The following is a 14,221-nucleotide window of genomic DNA, read 5'->3' as shown; positions in this document are numbered from 1 at the left end:
GCATATGAATATAGTAGACCCTACTCATTGGTCATTAGGGTGATATAAGTTATCAATATGATGATATAATACACATTCCTACCAGGAGGGCAAAAAATGGACAATATCAAGTGTTTGAGAAGATATAGACAAGAAGCACTCTCAGACGTTGCTAGAAGGAGTTTAACTTCGGGCATCACTCTGTAAAACTGTACAGCAGTAACAAAGAAGCTGAACATTTACAGAACCTATCACCAAGCAATCCCACTCCTAGATATGTGAATGGCAGAAATCCTTTCAAATACACACCAAGAGATATGTAAGAAACATTTAGAGCAGCATATTTAGAATTGTCCCAAGTTGAAAATAACCTAAATGTCAATCCACAGTACAATGAATGCATTCTGATGTATTTGTATTGTATAATAATCCTATATAATAAAAGGCTAATATAAAAATTGACCAAACTGCAGAACTGGTTGCTATGATGTGCACTGACCACCAGAGGGCAGACACTCAATGCAGGAGCTGCCCCCTGGTGGTCAGTGCGCTCCCACAGGGGGAGCGCTACCCAGCCAGAAGCAGAACTCATGGCTGGTGAGCGCAGCAGTGGTGGTGGGAGCCTCTCCTGCCTTGGTGGCAGTGCTAAGGACCCCTCGGGGGATGTCCCAGACTGCAAGAGGGCACAGGCTGGGCTGAGGGACCTCCCACTCCCAGTGCACGAATGTTGTGCACTGGGCCTCTAGTATAAACAATAAAAAAAACCTCCACAAATATGGGTGAATCTTACAGATATAATGTTGCACTTTTTAGAAAAAGCTGACATAAAAGTCTTCCTACTGTATGATTCTAGTTATTTAAAGTTTAGAAACAATCAAAACAAATCTATGCTTTAGAAGTCAGGGCTACGGTTGCTGTGGAGAATGAAAAGGTTAGGCACCAGAGAGGCCTCTGTGAGAAGAGGACCTTTGATATCTTGATGCAGGTGGTAGAGACTTGAGGGGTGGATACTCTGTAAAATGTATTGAGTTGTAAACATGAACTGTGCACTCTTCTGAACATATGTTATACTTCTGTAAGAAGTGCATAGAAGGAGGTGGTAGTCAGAGCAGCATGTCTGAAATTGAACTAGAGCTTGAAATTCAGATTTGGAGTTGATACAGTGGTTGCTAATGACAAATTCTAGGATAGAGAAAAAAAAATCACCAGAAGTGAGGATCTCAGAAACTAAGAGAAGATGATGCTCTACTGTAAAATTCCAATAATAAACATATATTCTTAATTCACTTGTAAACAGCATTAATAAAATTTTATTGAGCTCTTATTATGTGTCAAATATTAAGTAAGCACATACTATGGTGTTAAAGCATGGATTGGGGAATATGACCTGATACGGCCCAGAAGGAACACATCTTGTTGCTAACCCTCTTTGTGTCCAGGAGGATTCCTTTCTCCTTTCTGATCATACTTATAAAGCTATTTAATTTTTATGCACTATTAACTATTGCCAATCTTACATTCACCACAGCACCCAGAAACTGAGTAGATAATTAAATCCAAGTTCATCTTTTTGTATTATTACTACTTTCTTATGGTAGTCTTCCCATTTTGTGTTTAAATTTCCTGCCTTCCTGGTTGTTTCTTAACATTTTCTAGTATTTTTGCATGTTAGTATGGTTATTAATGGTAAAAAAGTTAAAAGTCTCTGGTGACCTCTTCAAATGAGAGAGGTTATTGGGGTCAAATCAACATTTATTGGAATCAGTCTTTAAATTTGAAAGCATCAAGAAGAAATCACTTTAACTAATGACTGACTGACTTATTATCTAGATAGCTTTTTTCATAAATTTATATGAACACAGCCCAAGGACTAATGTCTTCAGCCTCTTCAGGCTCATTTAACCTTTTCTCTAGGAGACCAAGCTTGCTTCTTTATTTTGAAAAGAACTGAGGGAATTTGTCAAAAAGACAGACAAGTGAACTAAGAAGTCCCCAATATTCCTGGAAACTTTGTTGTTTTCAATTTAAGTCTGTGCCTAACGCATTAAATCGGGCTTAGGTTAAAATGCTTCGGCCACAGGGAAAGGGAACTCATCCAGGCTGCCACCCACAGTAAATTCCACCTCCACACAAAAAATTTCCTCTCAACCATTTTGCCCACATACCATGAACGACAATCATCCCAGTGGAGTAGAGGAGACAATAAAAGAGAAAATTTTGAGGATGCCCTTAAAATGTAGTTTGAAAGAGGTCAGTCTCTACGAGAGCCATCAAATATATTCTTAATTAGTGTGTTTTTTTTTTTAGTCAAGAGACTTTTACTGAAAAAACTTGACCTATTCAACAAGTTAGAATATTCCTGTTATAGACTGATCCCAAATGGGTGGGGAGCACATGAAGGTGAGTGGGGAGGAAGAAGGGAGAAGAAAGAAAGATGAAATGATATTCTAAATAAGGAGGAAAGAATAGAAAGCAACAACAAATTGGAAACTGCAAAAATAGGACATAAAGCTATTTGAGAAAAATATTTCTAAGAACTGCCTATTGAGGGGGAAGATATTTAAATGGTACTATACTACTAGTATGTGAGCATATAAACTTTGGCAATACAAGAACATAATGAAGCAGTTTCTGTGGGGGAGACAGATACCATCCTTGCCTCCAAAGATATAATGAACAATTCAAAGTAAAAAGAGCTAAAGGCAAAAATATTTTTTTTTAAAAAAAGGACTAGAAGGAAATAGACTTTCTGGTGCAAGAATCCAGATTCCACTCTTTGCCACAAGAATTACAGAATAGTTTGTTTGATATCACCTGTCAAACAATGCAGAGACAAAGGATGCAATCTTGGGGTAAATTTCAACCCACTCCCACTGAGTTCTTAGAATCATCCTGATCTCCATCTGCCTGCACATAGTCAAGAGCCCGCCCTTTGTCATTTCCTTTCTTGGTGCCTTTTTCTGCTTTCATTGTGTTCTAACCTCTTTCTACCCACATATAACACGTGTCCAAAAGCTGTCTCGCCAACTATGTCCAAATGCCAAATTCCTTCAGGAAGCCTTGCTTTGGTCCTTGATTTGGAAGTGATAATGACTTGCAGCAGCTCTTCATCTGAATCTGTACTGTAGGCGAACTATGAAAGCTCCTACAGGGACCATGTCTGATTCATCATGGTTGGCACTTGGTGTGCTTTTGTTGAACGAACAAATGAACGAATGAATGAATAATTAAGCACTCTGGATGAAAACTCAGGCTGCATAATTCACAGGAACTACAATTGTTCAGGGAAGAGGACAGGAGTCCTAATCTTTTGTTTGTCTTGTTGCCTGTGAAGGTTAATTTCATGTGTCAGTTTGACTGGGCTAAGGATGCCCAGACTGCTGGTAAAAATATTATTTCTGAGTATGTCTTTGAGGGTTTTCTCCTGAAGAAATTAGCATGTGAATTAGTAGACTGAGTAAAGAAGGAGTGGGCAGCATCCAATCCACTGAGGGCTTGAATTCAACAAAAAATGAAGAGTGAATTCTCTCTCTCTTCTTGAGCTGGGATGCCCATTTTCTCCTGCCCTCAGACATCTTAGCTCCTAGTTCTCAGGAGTTCAGAGCCCAGGACTTACATTGCTTGTTCCCCAATTCTGAGGCCTCGAACTGGGTGCTACACCATTGGCTGCCCTGGTTGTCAGACCTTCACGGCTCTCCTGGCACTTCAGCTTGCAGACAGTAGATGATGGGACTTCTCAGCCTCCATAATTGCATGCACTAATTCCTACAATAAATCTCCTCTCATATGTATGTATGTATGTATCCATCCACCCATCCTACTGGTTCTGTTTCTCTGAAGAACACTAACACAGTGGTTCTCAACCTTCCTAATGCCACGACCCTTTAATACAGTTCCTCATGTTGTGGTGACCCCAATTTCATTGTTACAAATTGAACATAATTAAAGCATAGTGATTAATCACAAAAACAATATGTAATTATATATGTGTTTTCCGATGGTCTTAGGCGACCCCTGTGAAAGGGTCGTTCGACCCCCAAAGGGGTCGCGACCCACAGGTTGAGAACTGCTGGACTAACACAATGCCTATGCTATACATAAAGTCGTGAACAAAATATAAACACTTCAGTGGTTTAGTGTTTATTTGGAAGCACATTATGGCATAAAATAAAGCTAATAAGAATTACTATTGAGGGAAGAGATGAGACTTTCTTAGACTCACCAAAATTCTTTGATAGAAAATGCCTGATATTTGTGAAGACTCCTGATTATTGCCTTCAAATATTTGGAACCTTAAGTTAGTTAGAAAGATCATAAGTTAATTCAGGAATTCAAACTGCAAGAACCACTTCAGGCTTGAGTAAGAACATCTTACCTGTATTAAGCAAGAATTTGGCAAATGAATGGAACCATTTTGCAAGGAGAACATCAGAAACTCAGGGAGAATAGGTTAGCTAAAAAATAAGGTGTGTGTGTGTGTGTGTTTTTTAATTGCATAATTAGGGCTGGAGTAAAGGAAATAAAATTAAGAAGTGTATCCTGAACCAGAAAAAAAAATCCTATATTCTACATGTATTTGAGAAGAAATTGGATCTAATGGATCCAAAACAATTTACAATTTTTTTTTAAAAAAACTAACTGTATCAGAAATAAAAGGAGGCAAGACAGCAAATGAAGAAGTAGGATTTCCATCACAGGAAAAGAATATTGTCATTGTTAAAGGCTATGGAGTGCTTGTTGAGAAGTATTCTGAAGGTGAGGCTGAATGCCAGAATCATTTAATTTATAGGTTGGGGAATCAAGAAACAGAAGGAATTCACACCCGATATCCTTCATTTTCTCAGAGAAAATGGTGGCAAGTTCACTCTCCATGAGTATTGCTGCAGTACTGTGACACTATGGTATTCCTGAGGCAGGAGTTAGAGTTAATGACAAAATGCCCTGTTGGATGTTCAGGTTGGCAGGAGATCAACAGATAGTAGCAAAAAGAAGGGAGGAGATAGCATCCTGGAGCACTGTGATTATTAAGAGGAAGGAATATGCACAGTTTTAGAAGAGGCAGTGGGGATATGGAAGACTGATAACACCTTTTCCAGCTTCATTGCTCACAGGAATAAGTGAAGTCTATATTCAAGAGGGTGGTTGAGGAAGGACATATTTTTAAGACAAACCAGATCTTAGGTAGGACATGAGGAAGAAAGAACATTCTGCACAGAGCATAAAAATGTAGAGGACTTTATCTTTGGGTTTTAAAAAGTGCTTTCAGAAGGACACAAAGGAAAAGATACCATGGGAGGTTAGATACCATGGGAGAAAAGATACCATGGGCGATCCATTGGGCAAGCAGTATGGCGAGCCTGGAGAATAAAGCAATGAAGGGAGAAGCCCCAAATAGACTGAATTAGGATGGAGATTCAGGAGATGAGGATAGCAGGCCTGTTAGCATCATCTCCAAGTTCCAGCCAGGCCAGCTGAGACCTCAGATGGTTTCACAGCCTGATAGAGAAATGCCTGTAAGTAATGCTACAACTATTAGTTGTTGGGTCTGAAAACATTCTTTCTTCTTTTTCCCCATCTGCTCATTATTAGAGGCCATTTACTCTTGAGAATTGGAAGAAAGACTTTTACATTTTAATTCAAGCTCTATCTAAACCTAAGCAGCTGTTTCCTCTATGGAAAGGCACCAAATGAATAAATCTTGAAAAAGTACTCATTAGAAATCACCTTTGGTACTATTATTCTTGACTTGCTAGTGCTTTCACAATTAGTGGACAGGGAGAAGAGACACCTACTAATAATTTTCCTTATTTTTGGCATTGCTCAGAAAAGATTTATCTGAAAGTTGTCCAAACCTTCCATCCATCAAATAGCCTAGTGGCAAACTGAACGTGTCTTCTTCTGGTTTGTTTCCTATTCTTTGTTTTTACTGTTATTTCTATTTTGGGGTACATTGATTATTCTTAAGACATTAACATGCTTTGAGATATTAACATGTTAACTCAGTGGTTTTGGTGATTTTTAATTTAACGGATAAATACACTCATCCATGCATTCTGATTGCTTTATTTTCTGGCTTCTAGATGCTTGACAATAAACTGATTTGGGGATGACTCAGAGAATGTCACATTAGTTTGAAGAGCATTTAAAAAATAAATTAGACTAATGCCATGCTTCAAATTTAATAAATTAATGATGAAGATAATGATGTTTATGATAAATATTCATGTATTCGGGAGCAAAAAAGAAAATAAAAAATGGAAACCTCATTTTAATGACAGGGTTGTTGATACACAGTGCAAAAGGATTTCTCAATTTGCATTGGTATAAGATTACACAAGTATCAGTGAATTCCTGTCCCCCCCTCATATAACCATTACCTATTAATGGAGTTTTAGAAGTAAATTTTTATTTAAGATTTTCAAGGTGACATGAGTGAAATAAAATTAAAGTCTGTAAAATAATAACATCACCCAATAAAACTAGAAAAATGTCTACATTGATTATTTTAGCATGATGATTAAAAAACTTTGAGTTTTTACCTATAAACCTCATTTTCCTTGTTGTAAACTGGAATCACACATTCATACTTTAAAGATTTTTTTTGAGAAATGTTAGTGAAATAATGCATATGAAGTTCTTAACATAGGACTGTGAACATATTAAGAATCTAAACGATGGGAATACCATTATTATTGGTTTTATTATTACTATGATGATGCTGATGCTGATGCTGATGCTGCTGCTGCTGCTACTGATGATGATGATAAAACAAAAGCTTCATCTGAATAGTTATGCAGGATCAGAAATCAGCATAGGCAGGAAATGCTCATTTACTTTATCTTGAAAATTACATTGATGATACTTGGGGTTAACAGTAGGACACTAAAGGCATGGGAAACAGACACTTAACCTACATGAAGAGATCATTATAAATGGGAGAAATGGGAGGAGCTTGTGTTTGTGAGAAGGAGAGGGAAAGAGGAAACAAAGTTCAGAGCTAAAGGAAAGGGGAGGAGTGAGGTGCCTATGGATGAGATGAGCCTGAACAGATGGAAGGGACAGGCTGGTGAAATCCCACTGTGGGGAGGCCGCCAAAGGGCATTCTAAGCTCAGAGATGCATCTTTATATTCAATTGACATTGTTTAAATTTCATTATGTTTCCATCATTGAACACACCTCAAATCTTTATAAATTTTATTCTGTGCAAAATTTTTTTGGAAAACCGGAAAGGGGATAAATTTCATGTCTGAATCAATGCATTATGGACTAGAGAGAGAGCAGACAGAAGTGATTATAATGCTCTCACAAACTTAAATACATACTGCAGAAAAGCATTGGATTTCAAAGAGTATGAAATTGGGGGTTCGAGCCAATTTTATCTAATTTCAAAATATTGGGGGATCCAATGATCTGGGTTACTTTTTTAAACAAATAAAGTAAAATTGGATACAATGAATCCAAAAGGGCTGAAAATTTACACCAAATCTTAATAATTACCATCCACTGGAAAAATAAAGGCTTTGATCATTGAGAGAAGCATGTAAGTAGTAGTTCCAAAAGGAAATAAAACTAATAAATATAAAACATAAACAAAAGGGCCAGAAGTGCACTTTCTTGGGTAGTGGTGGAGAGGAATTAAGGTAGCCAAAGTCAAACAGAAAGCAAAATCAATACAGATATTGCTCCACTCCTAATTTTTATCTCCTTATTTTCCTTGGTCTGGTTTCCCTAATCATCTGTCCTTGACTTTTTTTATCCTAGAATATTTTAGTTTCTTTTTAGGGTGTGGACACACTCATTCACTAACTCCCAGGCTACTACGGACGCTCTTTTCCTACAACATTGACCAGAGATTTTTCTAGAGTTTTGATCCTGTTTTTATCTTTCTTTTGACCAAAGAAATTGTTTTTCCCATCTATCATTCAAAAATATTTGTGGGATCCAACCATGTTTAAGATGCCATGAGTCTTAGAGAGGTGGATATAAACCAATTTCCTCCTTAATGAATTGCATGTACACTTATAGAAAAAATAAGAGTTTGAATTTCTTTTTTTTTTTTAAATATATATTTTTTATTTATTTTTCACAGAGTGGAAGGGAGAAGGATAGAGAGTTAGAAACATTGATGAGAGAGAAACATTGATCAGCTGCCTTCTGCACATCTCCTACTGGGAATGTGCCTGCAACCGAGGTACATGCCCTTGACCGGAATCGAACCTAGGACCTTTCAGTCCACAGGCCGACACTCTATCCACTGAGCCAGACCGGTTAGGGCTGAATTTCTTTAAAAATATATTTAATTCTTATCTAAAGGATATCTAAAATAAGAGAAATTTTAAAAGAGGAATTATTGACTAAATTGTGACTCAAGATCAAAAATAAAAACCAATCAAAGGTTATAATAAGTGTAGATTCTAGAGAGGAGGATACAAAGAATAATGACAAGAGGGCAAGAGCAATAAATGTTATTTCCTTTTTTAAATATATTTTTATTGATTTCAGAGAGGAACGGAGAGGGAGAGAGAGATGGAAACATCAATGATGAGAAGGAATCATTGATTGGCTACCTCCTGCACACCCCTACTGGGGATCGAGCCCGAAACCCGGGCATATGCCCTTGATTGGAATTGAACCCAGGACCCTTCAGTCCACAGGCCGACACTCTATCCACTGAGCCAGACCGGTTAGGGCTGAATTTCTTTAAAAATATATTTAATTCTTATCTAAAGGATATCTAAAATAAGAGAAATTTTAAAAGAGGAATTATTGACTAAATTGTGACTCAAGATCAAAAATAAAAACCAATCAAAGGTTATAATAAGTGTAGATTCTAGAGAGGAGGATACAAAGAATAATGACAAGAGGGCAAGAGCAATAAATGTTATTTCCTTTTTTAAATATATTTTTATTGATTTCAGAGAGGAACGGAGAGGGAGAGAGAGATGGAAACATCAATGATGAGAAGGAATCATTGATTGGCTACCTCCTGCACACCCCTACTGGGGATCGAGCCCGAAACCCGGGCATATGCCCTTGATTGGAATTGAACCCAGGACCCTTCAGTCCGCAGGCCGACACTCTATCCACTGAGCCAAACTGGCTAGGGCATAAACTTTTTTTTCTTTCTTACTCACTCAGGGTTCATTTCTCCTTCTCAATGTTAACCCATATTTCCTCTGGGAATTCTTATGCACCTCTTTCCCAATCATACAGTTAGAATGTGATTGACTTCGCAATTAGTGTATCCTGCTCCCTTGTCCAGAAATGGATGAAAATAACCCTAGCAGAATCAATGAGTCTGAAGAAATGTTTACTGGGACTTCTGGTAAAGGGAAACATTCTCTCTTCTTTTATTGAGACTTCTAGAAATGACCTTTCCCCTTCTCCTGCATGGCACAGTGTGCATATGTGAGCTCATCATTGGGACAGCCACTCTGCTACCATAACATGCAGACCTGGGCTTCTCAGATGTCAGACTGTGGAATGCATAAATGACATGCAGCTAAGAAAGAAAACAGGTCTTTAGTGAAAGCGTTTGAGCCAGCTCTTCTTATGGCTTTTCAGGTCCATGAATTAATAATTTAAAAAGTTTTTTCTGTATTTTACTTCTTTCTTTTTTAGAAATTAACCATTTTGAGCTGTTTGTTTAATTATTCCTTGTGGTTGAGAAGGTCATATGAATTTAAAAGAAAAAATTAAGCAAAAAAATGAGTTAAAAATATATACATCAGCAGCAGCTTTGATAGAACTGGCCAAAACATAGCAGGGCAGGGGTCACACAGGCCTCTGGGCTACCTTGCCTATTAGGCATTTGATCCTTTCTTATCCTGTCAATAAAGCTCAATTGCTAATGGAACCTTCTCTGACATCAACAGTTGGCTTCCCCTTTTTAATGCGTATCCAAATCCAATTTGTCAAATTACTTTCAATATTTTTTCATTACTATTTACAGCATCTCAAGAACTTTTCCTAATTAGGAGACTCTAATTAGAATTTTTGGAGATCTCTTAGGAAACTCAGGTGGAGAACAACTGCCATCATTCTGCATCTGCCACAGGGCCTGGGGTTCCATCACTGGGGTTAAAGGCTAACACATTCGGAAATTAATATTTTGCTACATAATCAACTCTCAAGAAGAAGTTGGAAGAATCCTGAGAAAAAGGGCAGGTTAGTTTTGGTGAAGGAAAGAGGAACTATAAGATTAAGAGTTGATTAGGTAGCCCCCAGAGGTATAAAGTTCTGAGATAAAGTTTTTAGAAAAGCCTAGGACTAGAGCATATAAAATGGAGTGTGAGTGTAGAGAAAGGGGATGTTGAATGATCCCAAACTATCATGTTATTTGTACTGACCCTGCACATGCCACTGAATACTACCTGGCACTATTTCTGCTATCAGATCCTCCAGTTTCTTACCTGATTGGTTTTCCCACACCTTTCCATGTTACCAAATATGGATTTCTCCAGGTACCATTGATTTCCTTTGTTCTGTTGATTTTGGAGACTTTTTGTTTTTAACCTAAATCTCAATAGTGTTTGTGACCCAACTATCTTATTATCAGACACTTTGCATAATTACTGGACTCTTATGGCAAACTCAACAAGCTATTATAAATATCAAATGCTACATGAGAGTGAAGCCAAATCTAGCTATAACCAGATCTTTACTAGTAATAAGCATTGCAAGAAAAGACTTTGCTGTGGAATCCTTCTATTCAGTAGCTCCCAAAAATATTGCAGGGAAGAAGTACTATAAAATTTTTTGACAGGTATTCCACGTACAAAGTCACCTCTGAATAAACAAATTTAAAATGTGATGGAATAAACTGAGCTAAGAAGGCATGTTTATTCTGCTTGAGGGTGAGGGTTCCTTTTCTCTTTTTCCTTCTTCCTTCTTTATATCCACTATATTTCCCCCTGCAGGACTCCTCAGTCTTTATTGTGAGTCTGTCAGAATCTATAGGGAAACCAATCCAATTTGCTATATTTCCCAAATATGCTGGACCTGAGAACTTTTTGTTTTCTAAATATATTTTTATTGATTTCAGAGACGAAGGGAGAGGGAGAGAGAGAAACATCAATGATGAGAGGGAATCATTAATCGGCTGCCTCCTGCATGTCCCCTTTTAGGGATCGAGCCCACAACTCAGGCATGTGCCCTGAACAGGAATCCAACCATGACTTCCTGGTTCATAGTCTGACACTCAACCACTAAGCCATACCAGCCAGGCAGAACTTTTTTTTAAAAAAAGTACCACATTAACATCTCATGAGACTGAGGAACATTCTGGGACTCTAGTTTTCAAACGTTGGCTTTACATTGGAATCACCTGGGAAGTTTTAACAAATACTGATGTCTGGCCTGGAGTGTGGCCTGGGCATTGGGATATTTAACCCTCCCCTGTGACTGATATGCTATAAAATTTTAGATCTGCTACTCTAGGGGTTGTTTGGGAAATGATGTTTGAATATATTCCCCAAGAAATTTATGCTTCCTATAAATGACCAAAAGATTAATCAAATTTAAGTGAGGATTTATATTAAATACTCTGAATTGCTACCATTTTTCCCTGGAGTTTTATCTTGCATTGAGAACACAGAAGTAAAACAGAAATAAAGATGTGTTCCCCACAGCCCAAATTGAAAAAAAAAAATTAAAGGGCACAGGTGATAAGTAAATACTTGTGCAATAAAATTTCTTCCCAATTCTACTACGCGGGAGTCGTTCTGCAGACACTAGAAAAGAGAGAGGCGGAGTGGAGGTGGGGAGAGGAGAAGAGCAAAAAGTACAGCTATTCTCATTAGCAATGAGTCACTGTGAGTCTGTAGACGATAGACGGGAAGATCAACCTGACTGGAAAACTGGGGACTCAGTTGAAAGCTTTGTTTATAGCTTTATATATTTCAGAAACACAAACAGTGAATAATCAGGATTAGATGCTGCCACTTACACAAAGAACCTTAATATCCAAGTAGAGTGTAATCCTCTTAGCTGTGTTTAACACCAGTGGAAAATAAAAAGGGCCAATTTAGTTCGTGTCCTAAATACTAGAGGCTCAAAGGAATGTGCTAGGGAGGCCGATGATTGTTGACATAGGGTGACCACCTCTTTATCTATATCTATATATTTATGCATATATGAGTCTTGGCCCTTTTAAAAATAGAACTTTACCAAGACCTCCTTGGAGTAACCATGTAAAAAGACAAGCTGCATATCACACCTACAAATTTTTGCAGTTATGTTTGTAAACAACTGTGGCTCTCTCCTCTCCAGACCAAGAGAGAGCATCGAGCTCTCATTCTAAAAGTGTCTCTTGGTAACTAACCATGCCATAATGGATACATACACTGTACCAATGTGCTGATTCCTTTGATCTCATTTTCCTGGGAGTTCCTACATATATCATTATAGGCCATAAATCCTGATAGTTTTGAGTGTACTGCATAAATTCAAATAGGGATTTACTTATTTCTTCCCAAGGGACCCACGATATTTATATTCCAACCTAAGAAAAAAATTCTGTTGTTTTTAAAGACACATCACACAGGGGGAGGGAAATCATACAAGACAACAACATGTAAGAGAACTGTGGAAGGAAGAAAAGAGCTTAAATAATAAAGGATAATGAACAATTTACTTTTATTCCCCCATGCGTTTAAATTCCTTCCATTTATCCTTCCTTGCTTCACACACATGCCTGAGATTGGCTGACTGGCTTAGAGCTTTAGAGCTGCGTTTCTCAAACTTAACTGTGTGTCAGAATTGCCTGAAGGACTTGTTAAAGAGGGTATTGCTGGCTGCACCTCCAGTCCTGGACTCAGCATGTCTGGTGTGGGGCCTAAGACTGTATTTTAGACAAGGGCTCAGGAAGGGGTTGATGCTGCTCCTCCGGAACCACATTTTGAGAACTAATAACTATGAAAATGAAAAATGGTACGTCAGAAACTTGGAATTCTACAAAGTAAGTAGAACTGAGTATGTATTATGACCATCAAAATATCTCATCTAACTCTCATGGTATATCTCTGTTAGGTGTTATTATCTTCATTTACAGATGAAAAGGCAGCTCCAGAGAGGCCTCATGGAGACTCCCTGGGAGAGCTGGGGTTTATACGGTGTCCCAAACTTCACGCAAGATTTGCAATTCAGTTCAATTGCAAATCTTGCATGAATTTTGGGACACCCTATAGATGCTCATCTTTCCCCAAGTTTGGGTTCATGTCTCTATCCTGGGCTGGCTGCCCAGAATTGGGGGGGGGGGGGAGACACGTCTGTTGAGCTGTTAAGTATTCATGTCTTCTCATTCTCTCTGAGAGTGGACTTAGTGTGGAAGAGGTGATGAAGGGAGTCCAATGCAGAAATGAACACAAAAACTGCACTTCCCCATCCTTTAACACGAGTGCATTGTTTGTGTTAGTTGTTTTAATATTCATTTTCCTAACACATAAATTAGCAATTATAGAAAAAAGACTGTGAAGCTGTCTGGGTTGTATACCTAAGGAAGGATATTTCGGGAACTGGGCCCTATACACAAATATGCAGTTTAATATCACAAAGAATTAGCTCTACAAACAAACTTCATGTCTAAGTGGTTTGGGTGATAAGTACAAATACCAGTGATGTGAGTTTTAAAGCAAACAGACACCTTACAAAGTACAAGCTAAGGGCAAAATAATCCAATTGAGTTTTTGAGATTAAAACAAAACAAAACACATCCTCAAGTCTTGTCTAAGCTGACCAAATTCAAGACCATCAAACTAACTAACTTCCTAAAAGAATAAAAATGACAAGGGAGTTTTATCTGCATGAATGCTAAAATAATAATGATAATAATAAATTAGAATGGTTGCTTATTTATAATTATATTGAGTTTCTAATGAGGAAAAACAAGGAGAAAACAACTCTTTGAGAGTAAATTCAAGAAACTAAAACCCACAGACAGAAACAATAAAAGAGAAAGTTTTTCAAAAGACTAATTGATATTTTATCCCTATGAATATGCAAAATGTTAATCTGCAAAACATTTTAATGTTATTTAGGAAACATTAGTTAAATCCCTTATGGACTGTCAGGACAAATTAGGACAAAACAAAATGGGAAAGAGAGAGAGGGATGGAGTGCAAACGTTCCTGCCAGAGGAAAGGGTGTCTTGTTTGATCAAGGTTGAAAATCCTGTTTAAGGGAAACCAGCCCTATACCTACTGGCTGGCTGCCTTTCTACGCTAAGCTCTCAATATAATAGTG

General features: G+C 37.7%; 1 protein-coding gene across 16 annotated transcripts in view; it reads right to left on the bottom strand.

Annotated features, from left to right (window-relative positions):
* The window catches only part of RBMS3 (RNA binding motif, single stranded interacting protein 3), a 965,283-nt gene that overhangs the window by 28,503 nt on the left and 922,559 nt on the right, over window positions 1-14,221 (bottom strand). The window lies entirely within an intron of this gene.

This window comes from Myotis brandtii, unplaced genomic scaffold (assembly GCF_000412655.1).
Source record: "Myotis brandtii unplaced genomic scaffold, ASM41265v1 scaffold54, whole genome shotgun sequence".
NCBI classification, from domain to species: Eukaryota; Metazoa; Chordata; class Mammalia; order Chiroptera; family Vespertilionidae; genus Myotis; species Myotis brandtii.
Note: the sequence above shows the minus strand (reverse complement) of the source record. Positions and strands in the feature narration are given on the sequence as shown.